Genomic DNA, 19993 nt, shown 5'->3' with positions numbered 1-19993 from the left:
GCCACAATGATGAGAAGTCTGTGCCATTTCCAGCCCAACAAAAAAAAATACAAAACAAAAAACTTGCTTGTTGAATAAAAGTAACTTTAAGTCAAAATTTCAAGGGGTATGAATAATTTTGGACTTGACTGTATGCGTATCTGTGTAGATGGTAATGGGACATGAACAAAGGAACGTATATTCATAGTGTGTCAGCTGTGCTGTCTGCAAATCAAGCTCAAATGATCCATCCATCCATCCATCCATCCATCCATCCATCCATCCATCCATTATATATACACTGCTTTATCCTCTGCAGCGTCATCAGGGGCTGGAGTCTATCCCAGCTGACTTAAGGTGTAGGCAGGGTTCATCGAGACAGGTAACTAGTCTATCACAGGGCTACACAGAGAGACAAACAAGCACACTCACATTCTCACCTATGGACAATTAAGAATCACCAATTAACCTCAGCATGTCTTTAGACTGTGGGAAGAAGCCAAAGAAGCCAGTGAGAATCCACACAGGCACAATGAGAACATGCAAACTCCTCACAGGAAGATCCCAGGCCAAGAAACAAAACAGGGATCTTTTAGCTGCGAGGTGACAGTGCTAACCACTTATCACTGTGCCAGCTGCTCTAATGATCCTCTTTTTAAAAACTATATTTTTACATAGATAATTCAATTAAACTGCTTGTCTTTTTTTTTTTTTGAAACACTGACCAGTGTGCTGCAACTTCTTATTGAACTTAAATGTAGCTACATTTTCAAAAATGTGCTGCTCACAATGTAGTCAGATACTCCTATTTGCAGTGACTGTTCAGATAATCACGCATTATACGCTTTATTGACTGGAGTTTGCACATATGTAGCCAAGACAAACAGTCGATAAAACCTAATTCTGCTGCACCGCTACAGTGTGTTTAGTACCAGTGAAATGATGAAGCAAAATGGGCGGTTTCTTGATTCTAAAGGTGCATTCAGATTGAAAAATCCTTTCTTCATTTATTGACAGGAGATTTTGCAGCCTGTATCTATTGACTAAAGAGCCTGTGGATATGACAGTATCGACGAAATGGTTATCTGGTGTTTCTCCAGGCCACCTCTTCTCTCCTCTAGAATCTGCATACTCATGAAGCACATTAACAGAGCTCTGCTTGTCACACATTGATGTTAAAGGGGAGAACATTTCAACCTGTGTGGACATGTCTGCATAAAAATTCATGCAATCCAAGACAAAAGCACATTGGAGAGGCTGTAGTATCTGTGACTGTAAATGATGGGTCTGACTTAAAAATGTATGAGTCTAAGACCGGTTCATCGTCAGGTTAAAATGTTGTAAATAGCATCCATGAAACATCAAAATTAAATGTCAGTAACCTACAATAAATGTGCTGCCACATGAAAACAAGAAGTGGAATTAATATAAAATAGTCAGTGCTGACGGTGGCAGTATTAAATCACAGGAAATGCTACATTATTAAAGCTGAGATCCCATTGAACATAAGGAGACTGTACAGGACATCAATACTACAAACATGGAGTATAACATTACTGTGGACATCCATGCAGAGGGCTCGTTAGCTGTTTTTCAGCAGTAGCTATCCTGTGAAAAAACACAGGCATTAAAAATGAGACCAATGAAGATATTGTCTGGGATCATAGGTCCATCCATCAACATGAACAGACAGGGGCACTTCTTATTTCTCTATTTTCAGTCACTCTGTCTCCTCTGTCCTTCATCCCAGCATGCAGGCAGAAAGATGTCATAATTCATAAAATGTTTTTTAAGAACAGAGGAGGCTTGCTGGAGGAGCCAGGATGCACAGGTGTCTTTTTAAGGTTTCTTGGGATGTGACACAGCTGAAATATACAAAACACATCCGAAGGACTCACGAATGTGTGTCTAATTTATATCCTTCAACCAAAATATATGTCACTCTATGTTTGTATATTCATTTTTGTGCACATGCGCAAGAGTGAATTTTAAAAAAAACTATGACATCTATACATTATTGTGAATTAAAACGAAGAACATAAATTGGAAGTTGTTGTGAAAACTACTGCTCATCTGACAGATTTAAAACAACAACAACAAAAAAAAAAAAAAACCCAGCAGTAGTCTGTAACAAAACAATGGACAAATGATGCAGCTGAGCCACACATCATATTTAACTGATGTTGCTTTAAACTGACAGCTCCAAAGCAGGATGTCTTGTTTTTGTTGAATGCCTGTTGCTTTGACTTGTCTCCCCTCACATCACATCTCAGAAGGACTAAGGTGTAAGGAGGGGAAATGAACTGAGAATCAACAAACTGAGAAATGAAATGAGGCGCTGAAGTCCTTCTCATGTTCTCAGTTCAGAACATATTTGAGGAACTATGTCACAACACTGTGCTGACCTCTTCTTTGGTGAAAAAAGCCAGAAGTGTAAGTATTTGACCAGTTGACTGTATGACTCCTTTAATGATATTAAGTTACAACAGAATATTTCGGTTACATTTGGCCTTTTTTTAAAATAAGAAATTACAGTATTTAAGAAGTTACCACTAATCAGTGAGGATTACTGTAAGTGAGCTGTTAATCAAATGTATATTCTATATTTCTTTTCTTTAAACAGAGTAAAACTTTAAAAATAAAGCTGGATATGATCTAACAACAAACACTGCAGCAATGCAAAAAGGAGGAAAACGCCTACACGCTGTGATTAATTTTTGTTTTTTGTGCCCTTTTCTGCAGTGGATGTCACTCATTTTGCTTTTGTATATTTGTATGTTTGGATCTGCTTGTCCGCTTGTTTTACATTTACAAGGATCACAAAAAAAGTAAAATGTGAAGGAAGGTTAAGCCATGGAGGATGTTTTTTTGATGGGTCAGACAGCATCATCAGAAAGTGCTTTCTACAATTTTTTTTTGCAATGCTGGGATCACAACAACCAATTGTTGGGATTGTATCAGTTCCCTCTGAGATGTCGACGTTACTTTTGAAACATGCTTTACATTTGAATTACTGCATTATGAGATGTAATCTAACAGAGCCATGTTTACAAGTCCAAAGAGAAAGAAAAAGATGGCAGAGCAGATTAAGATAAAGAGATTTAAGCATGGCTCTAATATCAACCAAATTTCAAAAGCTTTTGTGTTTCCTTTTGAGGAATTATTGTGAATTCTTTTACATCAGGCAGCTATTTTTGCCAATGAGATGTTGTTAATGTATTGATATTAAATGCTGTTTAGTATGGACATTTATGTAGATTTATATATTAAATATCACTGAAAACAAAACTCTGGGTTTCTCAACCTTTTTCATCCTGTGAACCTGTTTTCATAGTCTCTAATCTGTTTGGATTCTAGAGAACAAAGGTGTAAGTTGTCCTTAAAGCAGTCCACCTTTGTATTGTACGGTCTTTTCAAAGGGGCAGAGAAACTGTATGATGATGACATACTGTAGGTTATATATACACTATATTGCCAAAAGTATTCACTCACCTGCCTTGACTCGCATATGAACGTAAGTGACATCTCATTCCTAATCCATAGGGTTCAATATGACGTCAGTCCACCCTTTGCAGCTATAACAGCTTCAACTCTTCTGGGAAGGCTGTCCACAAGGTTTAGGAGTGTGTTTATGGGAATTTTTGACCATTCTTCCAGAAACGCATTTGTGAGGTCACACACTGATGTTGGACCAGAAGGTCTGGCTCTCAGTCTCCTCTCTAATTCATCCCAAAGGTGTTCTATCGGGTTGAGGTCAGGACTCTGTGCAGGCCAGTCAAGTTCATCCACACCAGACTCTGTCATCCATGTCTTTATGGACCTTGCTTTGTGCACTGGTGCACAGTCATGTTGGAAGAGGAAGGGGCCAGCTCCAAACTGTTCCCACAAAGTTGGGAGCATGGAATTGTCCAAAATGTCTTGGTATGCTGAAGCATTTAGAGTTCCTTTCACTGGAACTCTGAATGCTCCGTCAGTTTATGTGGCCTACCACTTGGTGGCTGAGTTGCTGTTGTTCCCACACACTTCCACTTTCTTATAATACAGCTGACAGTTGACTGTGGAATATTTAGGAGCGAGGAAATGTCATGACTGGATTTGTTGCACAGGTGGCATCCTATCACAGTTCCATGCTGGAATTCACTGAGCTCCTGAGAGCGACCCATTCTTTCACAAATGTTTGTAAAAGCAGTCTGCATGCCTAGGTGCTTGATTTTATACACCTGTGGCCATGGAAGTGATTGGAACACCTGATTCTGATTATTTGGATGGGTGAGCGAATACTTTTGGCAATATAGTGTATGTCAGACACATTGTTCAGGTGTCTTGGAAACCATCTTTGGGCTCACCTGCTTAATAAATGAATCCATGCAGGGTCCAGAAACCCAGGATGAGAAATTCTGATGTTACATTTGTTCTTGTCAAATATGCACACAAATGAAAAAATAAAAAAATTGTCACTATTGATGTAAACACTGAGACTTTAATTGATATATACATTGTAACAGAAACACAAAGTTTGTATGAAACAATCAAACTGGACAACTGAAGTCGGGTCATTTTGTGTTCTGTATGATTTTTGCTTAAAGTGCATTTGAACTGTGTTTGATATTAAATACATAAAAAAACATTTTCAGTCACTGCCATTGTCTGAAGGTCTGAGTATCTGCATTTCACATTTTCTGTATGCATTTAGTTTCTTTACAAGTAAGAAGAATCTGCACAGAAACATCCACAGTATAAAGTAAATCACACGTGATTGTTAATGGATAAGCGAGGAAGAAAAAGAAAGGACAGAGATGGAATGTGAAGGCAACACACAAAACATTTATTCAACAATCAGTCTAGCAGCACAGGTTTGAGCTACCAAAGTGAGATTGGACTGGACTGACTCAGATTTATTGTTGATTTATATTGATATTTTTCAGTGTTGGAGATCTCACTGATATCTGATCGTTCAATGCAAAATTGAGGCACATCGGCCACAAAATTTAAAGCGCGTACATTGTCTAATACTGTGTGAGTCCCTCGTCATGCGACCAAAACAATTCTGTTCATTTAATATAGTACCAATTCACAACATAAATCACTTCACAGCACTTCAGACACTACCAGTCAAAAATACAAATAGAACACCCCAATTTTTCCATTTTTTTTTACTGGAAATTATGCATGCTAATGTCTCATTGTATTCTTAAATGAAAGCATGAAACAAATAAACAAATGAAGTAAAAAAAATACAAAAAATAAATCAATTTAGAAACCAAAATGTATTCTAAACTTTTGAAACATCATAGTAGCCACTTTTGGAAGTTATAACAGATGAACACACTTGTGGCATTCTTTCCACAATGCAAATTTAGTATTCTACAGAAAGTTCCTCTCAACTCTGTTGCAGAAGTTCATACAAATGTGTGGCACTTGCAGGTTGCTTTGCTTTCACTCTTCTGTCCAGTTTATCCCAAACCAGCTCAACAGGGTTTAAATCTGGAGACTGTGCTGGACACAGCTTACCATCTTGTTCTTTTTTCCGAAGGTAGTTTGGGTTTAGCTTGGACTGATGTTTTACTTCATTATCTTGCTGTAGGATGAACCCCTGACCAACTAGGAACATACCAGAGGGTACTGCATGGTGCTGCAGAATGCTGTGGAAGCTGTTTAGGTTCAGGGTACCTCTCACTCTGTACAAGTCACCGACCCTGGGCCCAGCAAAACAGCCTCAAACCTTTTTGTATACTTCTAAAATGTACATTATTTTTCAATTTTGGATAATTTTACCTTTTTTAAACCTCTGGCAGTTCACCACTTACCTTTGTACCATTTAAAGCTATTCATTAGACTTGAACTACTTGACTTTTGATTAAAAAAAAAAAAAAAAAAAAACTGGAAACATTTGGCCGTTCTAAAACTTTTGTGTATATTAAGGTCAAAACCTTACAATATTATGTTACAGAGAGAAACCCAAGAAATGATTCTCTTCCCTTCAAAAGAAAAAAACCCACCCAACATCCTTCTAAGAAAAAATCTTGTGGCAGAACCAGCCTCAGGGAGGGTGAAAATCTGCATTGACTGGCTGAGGTGAGGACAGGCCAAAACAGAAGAGGCTGACAAAGAAACAAAGGAACAACAAACACTTGCCAAGTTGGCAGCAAATCAGAAATTAGTTTCAATTGACTGCAGAGAGAACAAACTCCAAGAGAAAGAAAACACAAATAAATGCCATGGTGGCATCGCACCCACAACATCTGGGGCTCTGCTTGGTGTCTGATGCTGAGATGTTGGCTGTCAATTTGTCCCTGTGGGTTGTAAGGATGCTCAATAGGACGGAGATCTGAGGAGTCCGGAAGGCAAGTCATCACCTTTGACTCTTTGTGAAGTTCGTTAAACCAGTTTCTGAGAAGTTTGACTGAATGTATTGTTCTGCTTGGAGAGGCCAATGCTGTTGGTGGAGTGCCATTGCCATGAAGGGGTGTACGTGTCTGCAACAACATTTAGGTGGATGGCATGTATCAAAATAACATCCATATGAATGCCAAGACCAAAGATTTCCCAACAGATCAGTGTTACACACTTTAGTGGTTTCAAAGCTGAAGCAAATCTGTGAAAAAGAGGCATATGAGGTGTGGTGAAGCTCAGGGAACAAAAGAACTTAGCTTAAAGTAAGGGATACACCATTTCTGACCAACTTTTAATGTTATGCAGAAAGTCACTGTAGATTTCTTCTATTTTAACTTTGTTTAAATGCTACAAAAATGCTTAATGATATTGTTGTTGGTGGATTTTGTATCACACGGGCAACTACTTTGCAAGAAAACAAAAGATTTCCCCAAAATTATAGTCCGGAAAGCATTATTTTTTACAACAAATTTGCTAAGGTGAAATCTAACTTTTGGGAAATAGTCTAGAGATGATATATATTAAGTCTGTCAGTCAACAATAGACAAGGATAAATATTTAAGGAGAGGAGTGTGAGATGCACTAAGCTGTCTGCCAAAACTTTAATGGAAGCATTAAGAAATTAAATTCAAACAGATGCAGATACGATAAATTTAGACTAAATGTCAATAAAGACATCTAATATGAGGCAATGGTATATGAATCTTTAGCTCAATAAAATTGGACCTTGGTTCACCATACAGGGAATCTTCTGCAGTGCTCAATAAGACACTCGGTTTAGTTTGTGTCTTTATGTGAACACAAAAGCAGATTTACCAGATTATACTTGCGCTTGCTGTGCTGACTAGTAGACCAGATTTAAAAAAAAAAAAAAATTCCTTCTTTCTTAAAGGCTTTTATGCCATAAACGTATTTATACTGTTACATTACACTTTTACTATCAGCGAATTGCCAATAGCAGAAGTATGCTAAAATATCTTGAATAATGGTTAATGTAATAAGTCCAAGTCAGCTCAGGTCATCATCTTGAATGGTGATTATTTCCTCACAGCTAACTGGAATGCAATTAGCCTACCTCTCTCTTTTAGCACATAACAACCTCCACTATGCCTATAGATTCTGAAAAGCTCACTACAACCTTGAATCTTCTATGCTGGAAACAGGCACATGGGGAACAAATGCCAGATAATACTCCATGTAACTGGAGAGCAGAGGTAGAATTGCTACTCAAGTGGATCTTCAGGGACTTGTCAGTTGAATGTGTGAACATGATCGTGTGAAGGTGGCAGCTGGTAAATCTATGGCACAAAAAAACAGAATACAATTTTTCAGAAGGGATCAGATGCTCAGTCTAAGCTCATGGTTACTGTATTAGATTAATAGATAATCAACTAACGAGGAGGTGAGAAAAGTAAAGTGAAATGTATTCACCTCTTTTGAAGTTTTCATCTTTCATTGCTGTTCAACATTGAATTTCCAAAAAAACGACTCTTTCATGTCAGTCAGAACAGATTTCTACAAAGAAATGTCAATTTGTTACAAATATAAAATGTAAAATTATGAAATGCAAGCAAGAATTCGCCCTCTTTTTAAGCAGTCAGTTGATGCTAGAAGTCACAATGTTAGCAAACAGTTAGTGTAGGAGAGATATTCAGTGACTTCACTCATATGAGCTTCATCTTACTAATGTGTGAATTCTAGCACCAGTTGGCTGCACATGTTGAATTAAGTGGGTCACTCTAAAGGGGGTGAATACTTACTACTTGATGGCATTACTTTGTACGAAACTGTTTTCACATTGACATTAATAAGTACTATTTTTGCAAATTCTTGTAAAAGCATTTAGAAATGATCATTATCCAATATTAAAAAAGCAGTTAAAGAGGAAAACGTCTATAGGAGGTGAATACTTTTTTTTACAGGCACAGCACTATGTCTGGTTTAAAACATGTTTAACAATTTAAAATTACAGTAAGCGACTGATAAAAATCGTTGAAAAGAACAAGAAAGGCACAGAGTCACTTCAATTGAAAGTCAGAAAATAGAGAAAGTACAATCATACACTTGGGACCATAAGTGATGAAAAATGTAATTTTGATGAAAACTGCAAATCTGTCTGCAAAAAGGGCCATCAACGTCTTCACTGCTTAGAAAAGTTGCATATTTCCACACTGACCGAACAATCTCGACTCCATTTTATCGTTCTTTTATTGAGTCTGTTTTATCTTTTTGCTTGGTGGCGTGGTTCAGTCAGACATCTGCTACAGAGAAACACTCACTGAACCAATCAGTGAGATGGTCCAGTGGCCTGATGGGTGAGTCACAGTCTTGTCCAGCCTCCCTGTACACTAAACAGGTACAGAGGATGACTTTATCAATTCTTAATAATGACTCCCATCCTCTACGTGATGAATTTCAGCTTCTTCCCTCTGAACGGAGGTTTTTAGTCCCAAGGTGCAGGACAAAGCGTTATAAAAACAGCTTTGCTCCTGTTGCCATCACTGAGCTCAATAAGAAGTAGTGACTTGTGCTCTTTATTACTGTTACTATTAGCCACCGCTGCGGACTTATCGGGACTTATCAGTCAGAAATCCTACAACGACTCAACAGCCTTATGTTTTTATCCTGTTTTTTATCCCAGAGATTGCTTTCATTTCCTTAAAGTTTATTATTGAGTTTTGTTTTTATTTATCTTATCTTTTTACCTTTCATTGCTGCTATGTTGGTGAATGATGGAACACTGAGCACTTTCTGTCCTTTGTCTTGTCACTAGAGCAAGTACCTGTCTGTCAGGTTCAACGTCTGTTTTGTAGCAGAATGCCAGATGCAATCATTTTTTATGCAAAACAAATCTACCCACGGGTATAAATAAAGTAACCTTGAACCTTGATTTATTATTACAATCACTGTTTTCAGCAATATTATTTCATCCTTAACACCTGGGACTGTCAACTGACTTTGACTTTAAGACATGTAGAGAGTGGAGAGAGGACTCGATTTCTTTTGTTAATTGAAAGCAGAGGTTAATACTGGTTTCTGTGGCAGCAAGGTTTCCATTAACTCCTGATAAAAGACACCCACTGAGTAGCTCCAGTAAAACTGTCCACTCCTCTAAATTACTGCCATGACTGTGTCTGTATCTTAAGTGGGTAACCATATCAACAGGGACGCAGTCAAAGCCTCCATTTATAATTAACTATCAGCTTAGTAGACAAGCAAAATCTTCTGTTGCCATGTTGTACCCAAGGTTTGTCCTGTTTATTGGAGTTTCCATTCCATTAGAACCTTATCGGCATGGTAATGACTGTTCTAGGTCTGAGTCAAACCCTCAGGTGTTACCAGGGAAACCTCATTACTTCTTGTATCACACTTATGTCCACAATGTCAATTGACACCTCTTCTGGTATTTATACCTTTGTCAATTTCTTGGCTCAGAGAACATTGCGCCGATCAATAGTGGCAGATGCAAAACCATCTCAAGGGGTGCAAACTTTCCTGTATTTGCAAAATATAAAATATCCTCTTTACTGTACGCTCTGAGCCTGACAATCTACTCAGAACTTCACAAACAGGTGTTTCATACACACCTCCTCCAGACTGTGGATATATTGAAAAGAACTACTGACAGGAGGTCTGTTGACATTTTAAATAGGTGTTATCCTGACTGCAGCTATCTCAGTTGTTAAATGGACAAAGATCCATTTGCTGTTTCCGGGCCTCTCCTCTGATTTGGGGAAGTATTTTTGGAATCGAAGCAAAAATGCTCCTCAAATGGCCACTGATGACCAGTTTGATGTCAGTGCTTTCAGAATATTGCTGAACTGATAGAATCCATTTTCAATGTGAAAACCTTCCCCACAGTAGCTTGAAAAAAAAAAGTTGTCATGGGCTTCTTTAAATGACTAAACAATAAAATCCACAGAATAATATGTTTTACTTGTTTTTGCCATGTGTAATCACAACAACAGCTCTGGAGGGCCAGCAACAACAACGAACAAAACAACTAATAAAGATGTTTGCTGTCAACCTAACTCCACTCCATCCTTCCGCCCCATCTCCTTTCAAGGCCACTTAGTGTGAAACTGCAGTGCTTCTTTAATTGCATTACTGTATAGGCACCAATTTTACGGGATACAATGCAAGTCAAAAATCATCTGTGCATCATGCTTTCTGTGGAACACTACTTTCCAAATTCAAAGCTTTGGGGTGCATCAGCACACAGCAAAATGAACAATTTTATGCAGGACTAGGCAAAGTGGACCAGCTGGGATGGGCTAATCCACGGAGTAAATGCTGTTAAATTGCTTCTTTTATGAAATATCATAATGCGTCAGACAGCCAACGGCCTGCTAAGTCACAAAATAATGCAATTACTCATGCCTCACTCTGAATATTGAAAAAAAAAAGTCAAAATAATAATAATAATAATAATAATAATAATAATAATAATAATAATAATAATAATAATAATAATAATAATGAGTAAATTCACCTAAATCACAAAGAAAACATTATTCTTAAACTCAGTGTTGTATTTAAATTATTTACAATGTTACAATGCGGAAACAATTTCTACCCAAAAGACACAAATTAACTCCTATCGCATACGATCAACTGGATATAATTGGAACATAGTTCTTCACACATACCTGTCTGAAGTGAGATGACTGTTTTTGTAACGCTCTCAAATCAAGAAATAGACTCATGCCAAACGTCAAAGGTTTTAAGGAGGTAGTCAGTTAGCCAAGCAAACAATCCAGGTGAGGAGCAGACAAAAAGGCAAAAACTAGAGACAAACAAAAATCCATAAAACAGATGGAATCAGTTTTGGCAGATAGTCCGGCAAGAACAAAAGTCCAAGAACACGCGAGAGGTCATATATGTGCCACAGGTATTGATACAAAACCATACTCAGAGGTAGTCCAACTTCCTGACAGCTGAGAGAGGGCGGGACAAGGAGGGGCCTGATTGGCTGATGAGACCCAGGTGAGCAGAAAAAGGGTGTGGCAGCAATTACAGGAAGTAAATCAAACATGGAGGTGGGAGATTTCTGGGCAGAATGTCATAGAGGGACACTGAGGACCTCTGGTGGGTGGAAGTGGTGAAACACGGGGCAATTACATGAAATGAACGACAAAATAAATGAAAAAAATGAAAAACAAGACAAGAAAAAAGTGACAGTTTGGAAGTCTTTGAAGAAAATTTAAGGATTAACAGCTTACAGTTCATCCAGAGGGGGACATATGTGTGCGATCATCATACTCTGGGGTTCATCATCCTGGCACCAGGAGTGCAAAATGTTTTACCAACACATCCAGTAGACATTGCAATATTCTGATAGCACAGAACAAGAGAAAAGGTTGGTGAACTGGCAAAAAAATTGAAGTTAGCACGGCCTAAAGTGGGGGCCAGCATGACCCACCTAGACATTTTCTTCTCTGCCTCAATCTGAGAGCTATAGATATGTGTGAACAAACAACAGTGAAAATCAGTTGACCTCAAGACGCATACATACTTGAGGAATTTGCACGACTGTATGAAGAGGTGCTCAAATTGTAGTTATAAGAATCGTGTCCTACGGATGCTGGGTCTCCTTGATGCGTGTTTTGCATTTAGTCTCTGATGTTGAATGAGTTGGCAGTGTACAGCTATAGGAGGGGGAAATCACTGCTCTGAATATTATAAATAATACTGTACATTTGCTGAAATGTTTTGCTGAGATGCTTCTGAAAGACTAGACACATTGAAAGTCTCAAGTCTGACACATCTGACTTTCACATTTACTTTCCTTTTGACAGTGTAGCTTTGAAAGGTTTGAAATATGAGGAGGTCCTAATGTAAAGTGCCTTGTTGTGAAGTATTTACAATCTTGGCAAAGCGGAAATAAATGGCATTAATTTTCAAGGCTGGTTGGATCAATAAGATTCTGCAGGCCTGTGCTCTGTGTAAGTGAAAGTCTGCGATGTACAGATGAGAGGAAACACATTTTTCCTTTAACCTTCAATTCTGCTTAAATGCATTTACAAGATATATACGTAAAATGCTTGAATATTTAATAATAACTAGTAATAGAAACAGGATTTGTACAACACAAATTAGCTTATCTGGTGATTGTGTGTGTCAGTTATTACAGTTTTCTGCATTTCCTCTTTAAAAAAAAAGTTTCTCTCAGGCAGTTGAAAATATATACAAAGACTATTAAGTCTGTTATATTGGAATGATGTGGTTGCAAACCGTAAGTACAAAAAGCTAATTTTATTTCATGTGTCATTCAGCTTTATCTACTGAAGAAAATGTGCTTGAAATACTGTGCAATAGAATGACATGGTGGTTTCTTTACGTTTTTTGCTTTGCTTTGAACAGGGGGGCTTTGGACAATGTTAGTAGTGACGCAGGATAAGAAAGAAACAGAAGAGAATTCTGAGGATTCAGGCTCAACAGAGACTGCTGGTGTCCTTGACCAGGATCACATCACTGCCGTCATTCCTCCTAACTGCAGTCTCCAAGCCATTTTCATTGGCTTAATGTTTTGGTTCTCCCTACTGGAGAAATAGAAAATGTTGTACAACAAATTTACAGTCATTTTTTTTGTTGAGTTAAACGTAACAGACACATGAAACATTTCCAAATTATGCATTATTATGTATCATGTTAACCCTCGTTCTACCAACAACTGCTGATTCAATGAACTACTTTCAGAAACATGACAGCAAAATTATTAACTGATTTCTTCTCAAAGCATTATTAGTTAGATAATCTGGGAGAAAAAAAAATATTAATACTATTTTAGGAAAGTTACAGTTCATGTGCACATTGTGTAAAATGAAAATATATGCTTCTGTTTAATTAAAACTGCAGCTATAATTAAAAAAAAAACGCAAGATTAGTTATAAAAAGCTTATTTTGCATCTTCTGATTCTGGTATGATTTTTGTTTTCAGTAAATTCGAGTAAACCTTTTTGTTTTGTATTGATATAATCTGGCCATAGGTGATGTTTCTGCCATGGGATTGCCTAAAAATACAGCACAGACGTAATCCAAAGCTTTGTTAAAGAAACATATTCTATATATTGGAGCTCTGAGAGAACCCTCAGCAGCCTAAAAAAGATTACATTTGTGCTTTTTTTCTCCAACTCTAACTGCATGCCGGTCATGTACATCTTATAACAGTACTTGAACATTCAATTTAATTGTTATAAAACATTTTATCATACATATTATGTATTGTTTTTCTGTCTGTGAACATCAAGAGCAGTGTCTAAGGCTGTCAACAGAGCCCCTAACCTTAAACCTTGTGTGATACTTTAAATCAAAACCCACGGCAAACATGACCTCAATGAACAGTTACATCTATTAAAACTGCACAGTCAGAACGTGTTTGACTGTGCTTCTCCAGGACTCCAATAAATTAAAAAGCATTACTCGAGAGAGAAACAGATCGACAACAATGGCATGAAGTCAACAATAAACTGATTGACGAAGTCATGAAAACTTGGAATGATAAAATAAAGCACCTATTACATATGACAGAAAGTTTACCTCTGGGATCTGCAGGTAGGATGAGGTTTAAAAAAGTCACTGAATACGCATTAGAGGAAACATTTTAATATCTCAAGGTATTATATGAAGGAAGTCATTACAAGCATCAGTGCTTTTTAAAAATCTTTTATTGATGGCTTTAAGTATTAGTAAAATGCAAATTTGGCAGGTTGTTGACAAACTAACTGCTGTGAGACCAAGATAAGTGTATATAAATCTATTTATAGTCTCCCCAGCAGTTCTCTTCATTCAGCAGATTGTCTGGCAGTATAACACTGGCCTCAAGGAGAAACAAACACCACAAACCAAAGAAACCTTTAACTATCCCATCGTAAACATCAAGTAAAGTCAAACAGCAGTTCCCCAATTAACTTTCACAAAAGATTTGCTTACTCTGTAGAAGAAATGTGAAGATAGGCTATGGTTCTAATCTGTCTCTTTCTCTCTGCTAGCTAAACTCAACACCGATCTTTATCTGAGCTGATTGAAACTGCACTAACAGATTAAATGTTATATATAGGGAGGATTATCCTCCTCTGCTGGCAGTGATGCTGCATTTTTCAGATATATAAGGTTCCAGTTTCTACCTCCTTTCACTTGCATGCGTCCTTGAGACACTGTGTTAAAACTGAGTAGGACAACTAAGGACAGTAAAATATAATTGGGGACAGCCTGAAAAAGGGTGGACTGAGCCTCACAGCTGGAAGGTTCATAACATGAAGCATGAAACATGAAGTAGTGAAGATGGCCACAAGCCTCACAGCTAAGAGATGCCTGGTTCGCATCCCCGCCTTCCTGGGATCTTTCTGCATGGAGTTTGCATGTTCTCTCTGTGCATAGTGGGTTCTCTCCGGGTACTCCGGCTTCCTCCCACAGTCCAAAAACATGCTGAGGTTAACTGATTATTCTAAATTGGATGGATGGATGGAATTCTGGTCTTACTATTTGAGGTGCACTTCTGTTATGAATTGGCACCATATAAATAACACTGAACTGAATAATTTTCAAAGAACCTTCCATGGTCATTGCACATCTCTGCTGTGAAAATGACAGCTCAGAAATTATGGCACTTCTTAAAGAAGCCTTACAAGGAAAGATTCCTGAGCCAAGTTCTTGATAACTTTTACAGAGGAGCAGTAGGCAGCATCTTAACTGGAAACTGGTTTGGGATGTATGTGGCCAGAGGCAGGAAGGCTCTGCAGCTGCTGATTAAAACCGCTCACAAAGTCATCTGTCCCAGCATGCATTATTGATACTGGTGAGATGAAGAGTCTGTGTGACCCCCAAAGGACACTCAAAGATGGCACCCATTCTGCTGCCATCTGGCAATCAGTACAGATGTACCCACTGCAGCACCACCAGACTTGAGAGCAGTTTCATTCTGCACACTTCATCCTAAAAACAGTTTTATATTTATTACTTGATTATTTATTGTTCTAATAATTTAGCCTTTTTTAGGAGTTGGGACTACATCTGTAGTTTTGTTGCTAAATCCCACACTGTATACTGATAATTAAAATAAATTTTGAAGCTCTTGAGCTGCTCGATGTTTGAATGAGCAACAGCTGAAACAAGCTTTTTACATCAAAGTTGAAGTTAAGGAGACCAAAAAAGCTTTTGTTATAGGTTTACCACTATATTTCCTGGGTTGATAAAATACCGAAGGGAATAACTGTTGCACTTTTCCAAAGCCTAAAGGCAGTTCCTAAAATAATTGATTTATTTATAAAGGAAATGACAGAGTAACACCCAAAGAGATTCAGTTTAATTTAATATTGACGAAGAAAAGCAGGAAATCCTTCATTTTTAAGCAGCTGGGAGAAGCTGCCACCAGCTTGAAAAATGACTTTGAATAGGTTGATTGCAGATCAGTTTACTGTTGATTGAACTGAATAACTGATAACTTTGGCTCTACAATACGCACATATATTTAAGTTTATGCCCCCCCTCAGTAAAAGTTTGAGGTAATTCTGGCTCCTAATACTTTACCTTTATGTTTTATGCTCCTAATGATCAGTGTGGTTTGATTCCACCTGGGCATTTGTATCATACACCTCTTTATCTTCTTTTTCCTCTATCTCTCCTCAGCTGACTTGTAGATAAAGATCCTAAAATGATGAGAAGCCAGGCTGCATAATAAGTACTTTTACTTTTGATATTTAAATTTATGCACATTAGAACGGCATCAAAAGTCCCTGATCCCTCTCTCTATTTAATTGGGGATTTGATAAACAACAAGCAAAACGTCTCTTTTAAAATTTAGTCACACCTCCTTGATTTGAAACAAACAAACAAAAAAAACACACATTACTTCATGGTTGATAAAATCTCTCTTTATACATTTCTCAAATCATTTTTTAAAATCAAGCATTTAAAAGCTGTTGACTGAAGGCCATGATCATAAATATTTTTATTTGTTGTGTTGAAAAAAATAATATATCAAATATATATAAATGTATATATACCATCATATACAGAAGACAATTCAGGCAGAAATAGTAAAAGCGTACTTGTTACACAAAACAATGGAATACATTGCGAGTCAGTTCAGTTGGATACATCTTATTCCCAACCACTGCCCATATTTGTTCACTCTTTTTCTCTCTCTCACGCACACCCACACACATTTCTGTCCATATCCACAAATATATACATAGATTTGTTTTATAAAATGTAGAAAAATTGCATATAAAAACTTCTTCAATCCCCTTGCCACCATAAAAGTATTGTGTTAACACAAAAGTGCTCAGTTTGGCAGAGTTAACGCTGCGTATGTGTCGCCCCATGAGGAATGAGACATGCTGAGAAAATCAAAAGACTTTGTGTCCGCATTTAAACTCTTTTCCTCGGTGCTGGATCAAGAAAAATGGAATCTGTTGTCTTGTTTTGAGAGATATCAAAAGAAACAGAAAAAAGAACAAACTGCAGTATGACTTGGTGTTTTAAATTAGATATTGGAGAGTTAGTAACTTTAGGAAACTTACAGAAAAGATGCAAATGATAGGCATCTATAATGGTTCTCTGTCAAATCCAGCTCTCTTTTGTTACTCTGACAAGTCAACCCCAACTTTTTATTTATATATATATATATATATATATATATATATATATATATATATATATATATATATATATATATATATACATATATATATATATATACATATACATATATATATATATACATATATATATATATATATATACATATATATATATATATATATACATATATATATATATATAAATGCATGGCTATTAAGATCACAAATGCTCAGCTACAGTGTTGTTTTATCAGCTGTGTGATTACAGTGACTGTGGCCTTTTCTGAAGAATGTGCTACTTGTCTCTTTAAAAAAAAACGGATCTTTGTCAACCAGTGTCAAGGACAGGTGAATGGCTGGGCCAGTGAATATGAAGCCCAATCAACTGAATATTTTCAGTAATGTTCATGTTGCTTTAGCAGCTGATGTATATGGAAATGTTTTGATACAGAAACAGAAAAAATCTGAGAAGAAAAAAGGACCTTTTCAAGAGAAACCTTCAGATTTATAATGCAGCAGCACAGTCCAAACCAAATCTATGACTAATGACTATATCTAGGTTAATTACTTTTCTTTTTTTAGTTTGAGTCATGAAAAGAGTGAAAACACTAAAAGACCAGGGAACAGTGAGTCATTCTGCATTGGCACCTTAACGCTAATGAACATCGACGGGTGTTGAAAGGTTTTTTATACTGCGTTTACTGAAAATGATGCCGAAAGCAAAGAGAACTCAAACACTTGAAAGGGGGACTTGGCCTTTTCTTGACACTCATTACAATGTGTGGATTTTTTAGACATAAATTTGTAACTGTGAGCAACAAATTCTACAAGTAGTAGACTCTCTCCAAAACACTGAACACATGTCAACAAAATATGTCTGCTTCCTACTTTCATGTGCAACCATACTATTTCCTCCAAAATAAAAAAAAGCATCTGTCATTGAAGTGTATTGCTCTAAAGTGCCAGTGTCAATCAGGAACAGCAGCTTGTGTCCTTGGCATGAACATAAAACACGTTGGTTCCAGTGTTTAACTTGAAAGTAGAACAATGGCACAAGAAGCCAGGTAATGGTGATATACATTCATTAATACATAATCCTTACAGGTTCAAAAACAAGAAGGGCTTTCGGTGTCAGTATTGCTTGGTAATATGACATTAAACAGAGGCATCGTGAAAAGCTTTAAACAAAATATAGTGTCTTACTCTACATTGGCTTGTCTTAGTGACAGATACCAGGTGAGGTCACTTCATAACTAGACTGAGTTGATAATGTGATATAAAAACAAAATATAAAAAACAAAACAACAAAAAAAACAACCCCAAAACAAACAAGCCTAATGAGCATCAGATGCGCCACTCCAAAATCAAAGAGTTCTGCAGATGTGAGGCTGATGTCACAAACAATAGAGATGACCTTGCTCTCATCTCCAGTATGAGGGTTGATGCAAACCTCCACTACACTCAAATGATGTTATCCATCCTTTTCCCTCCCCTTCATGTTCGAGTGAGTGAGGCGTGTGTGTGCGAGGCTCCACCTGGATAATCAGCTGAGTGAGGACACCTGCTGAAGGGAGTGGCTCACCTCCTCACAATCACCACCTGCCATAAAAGATGAACTTAGATCACCACTCTTTGCCAGACCATTGAACAACCCACAGTTGGTCAACTCAGCTTGGGTTACTCTGCTAGAGTTTTGTTGTGCTCTTACTAACCTACCTCTCTTCTGTCTAATATCAGTGTGATTTCGTGCCTAGACCTCCTTTCCCTTGCTGAAGCCTCCAACAAGCTCACCACCTGTTTGGATCCTGATTCATCTTCAGCCACGGTCCACAGATCTGCACCCTGGCACCCCCAGCTTGAGAATCTTTGCAAATCCCCTGACCACTCTCCCTATGGCCAGCTAAGTAGCCTAGCCTCTGTTGTACGCAGACTTGTGGCCAGTTGTTTGATAGCTTTTTTTAGTTGTGAGTTCTCTGACCACCACTTAGCATTCTAGTTTGCATTGTGTATTGCTTAGCGTGCACCTTTCACACACTTTACCAGTAATTCTTGGTATTTCTCTAGAGGTCGCTGTGGCCTTTGGTCCCTAGTGGAAGCCTTCTTTAGTCTCTTCATCAATTCCTCTTCTGTAATCTTCCCTAGTCACTCTCATTCTCTTCCCCAGTCCCATTCCCTTCCTGTAATTGCGTTCTTTCATTAAAAAATTTCTTTTATCTTGTCTGTTCTCTGTCTGGCTCTCTGATTTCCTGTGACAAATGAGGGGAAAAAAAAAATCATGATTATATACATTGTAAATCTAGCATTCATTGTTAGTTTTTTAACACTTTTGCAGATACTAAATAATAGTCTGGGTTTTCAAAGTCCAAGGGTTAGGAAGGTGAATTTAGCTTCATTATCTAAACGGGAAATACTGTATAATGTTATAAGAACGAAGTCTTTCGGCATGATTTGAGTGTTTTTGCCCTCTGGTTTTGCACCTGAAGGCAGCAAAACTCTGCAGATGACAAATGGAAGCAGCATAAGCAATGATTACACATAAGGAAACCACAAGTTTAAGGTTATGTGATACAGTTCTGTAACAACAAAAAGGATATTACAACCAGTATTTAGCTGTTATTTCACAGGCTGACATTCTATGCTAACTTTCAGCGTCAGTATTCTATGTTTTTTTCTAGTGCTGTGAGAAGTGAAGGAAAGCAGCTTCCCCATTTTAATTACAAGTATATTGTGATGAGTTCAACTGCACTGCCACTAGGTGAGACTGTAATGTGCAATAGCAGTGGTGTTTTTTTTTTTTTTTTTTAACTTAGAAACATTCTCTTATGTGTAAAAGGGAGATTTAATGGTCATATACTGCAAATATCAATACAGGGCCTGATTATTGAATTAATGGGGTGGCTTCATTGCAAAAGAAATCGACTTGAGGCTCAGTGGAGTAAAGCACTTTTAACTGTACCGTGTATTGTCTACATTTGATCAGCTGAGCATTAAAATACAAAGCATGCTGATGTTTGAAAAGATAAGGATCAAGGTAAAAA

General features: G+C 37.4%; 1 protein-coding gene across 1 annotated transcript in view; it reads left to right on the top strand.

Annotated features, from left to right (window-relative positions):
- Nucleotides 1-4562, top strand: part of mchr1a (melanin-concentrating hormone receptor 1a) — a 6757-nt gene extending 2195 nt beyond the window's left edge. Inside the window, exon 2 of the mRNA XM_023263738.3 lies at nucleotides 1-4562. This exon is cut by the window's left edge and continues 1202 nt beyond it. The gene's annotated coding sequence lies outside the window, so the exon portion shown is untranslated.
- Nucleotides 4563-19993: the final 15431 nt, after the last annotated feature.

Source organism: Amphiprion ocellaris, chromosome 4 (genome assembly GCF_022539595.1).
Source record: "Amphiprion ocellaris isolate individual 3 ecotype Okinawa chromosome 4, ASM2253959v1, whole genome shotgun sequence".
Lineage (NCBI taxonomy): Eukaryota > Metazoa > Chordata > Actinopteri > Pomacentridae > Amphiprion > Amphiprion ocellaris.
This window is presented reverse-complemented; position numbering and strand designations above follow the sequence as displayed.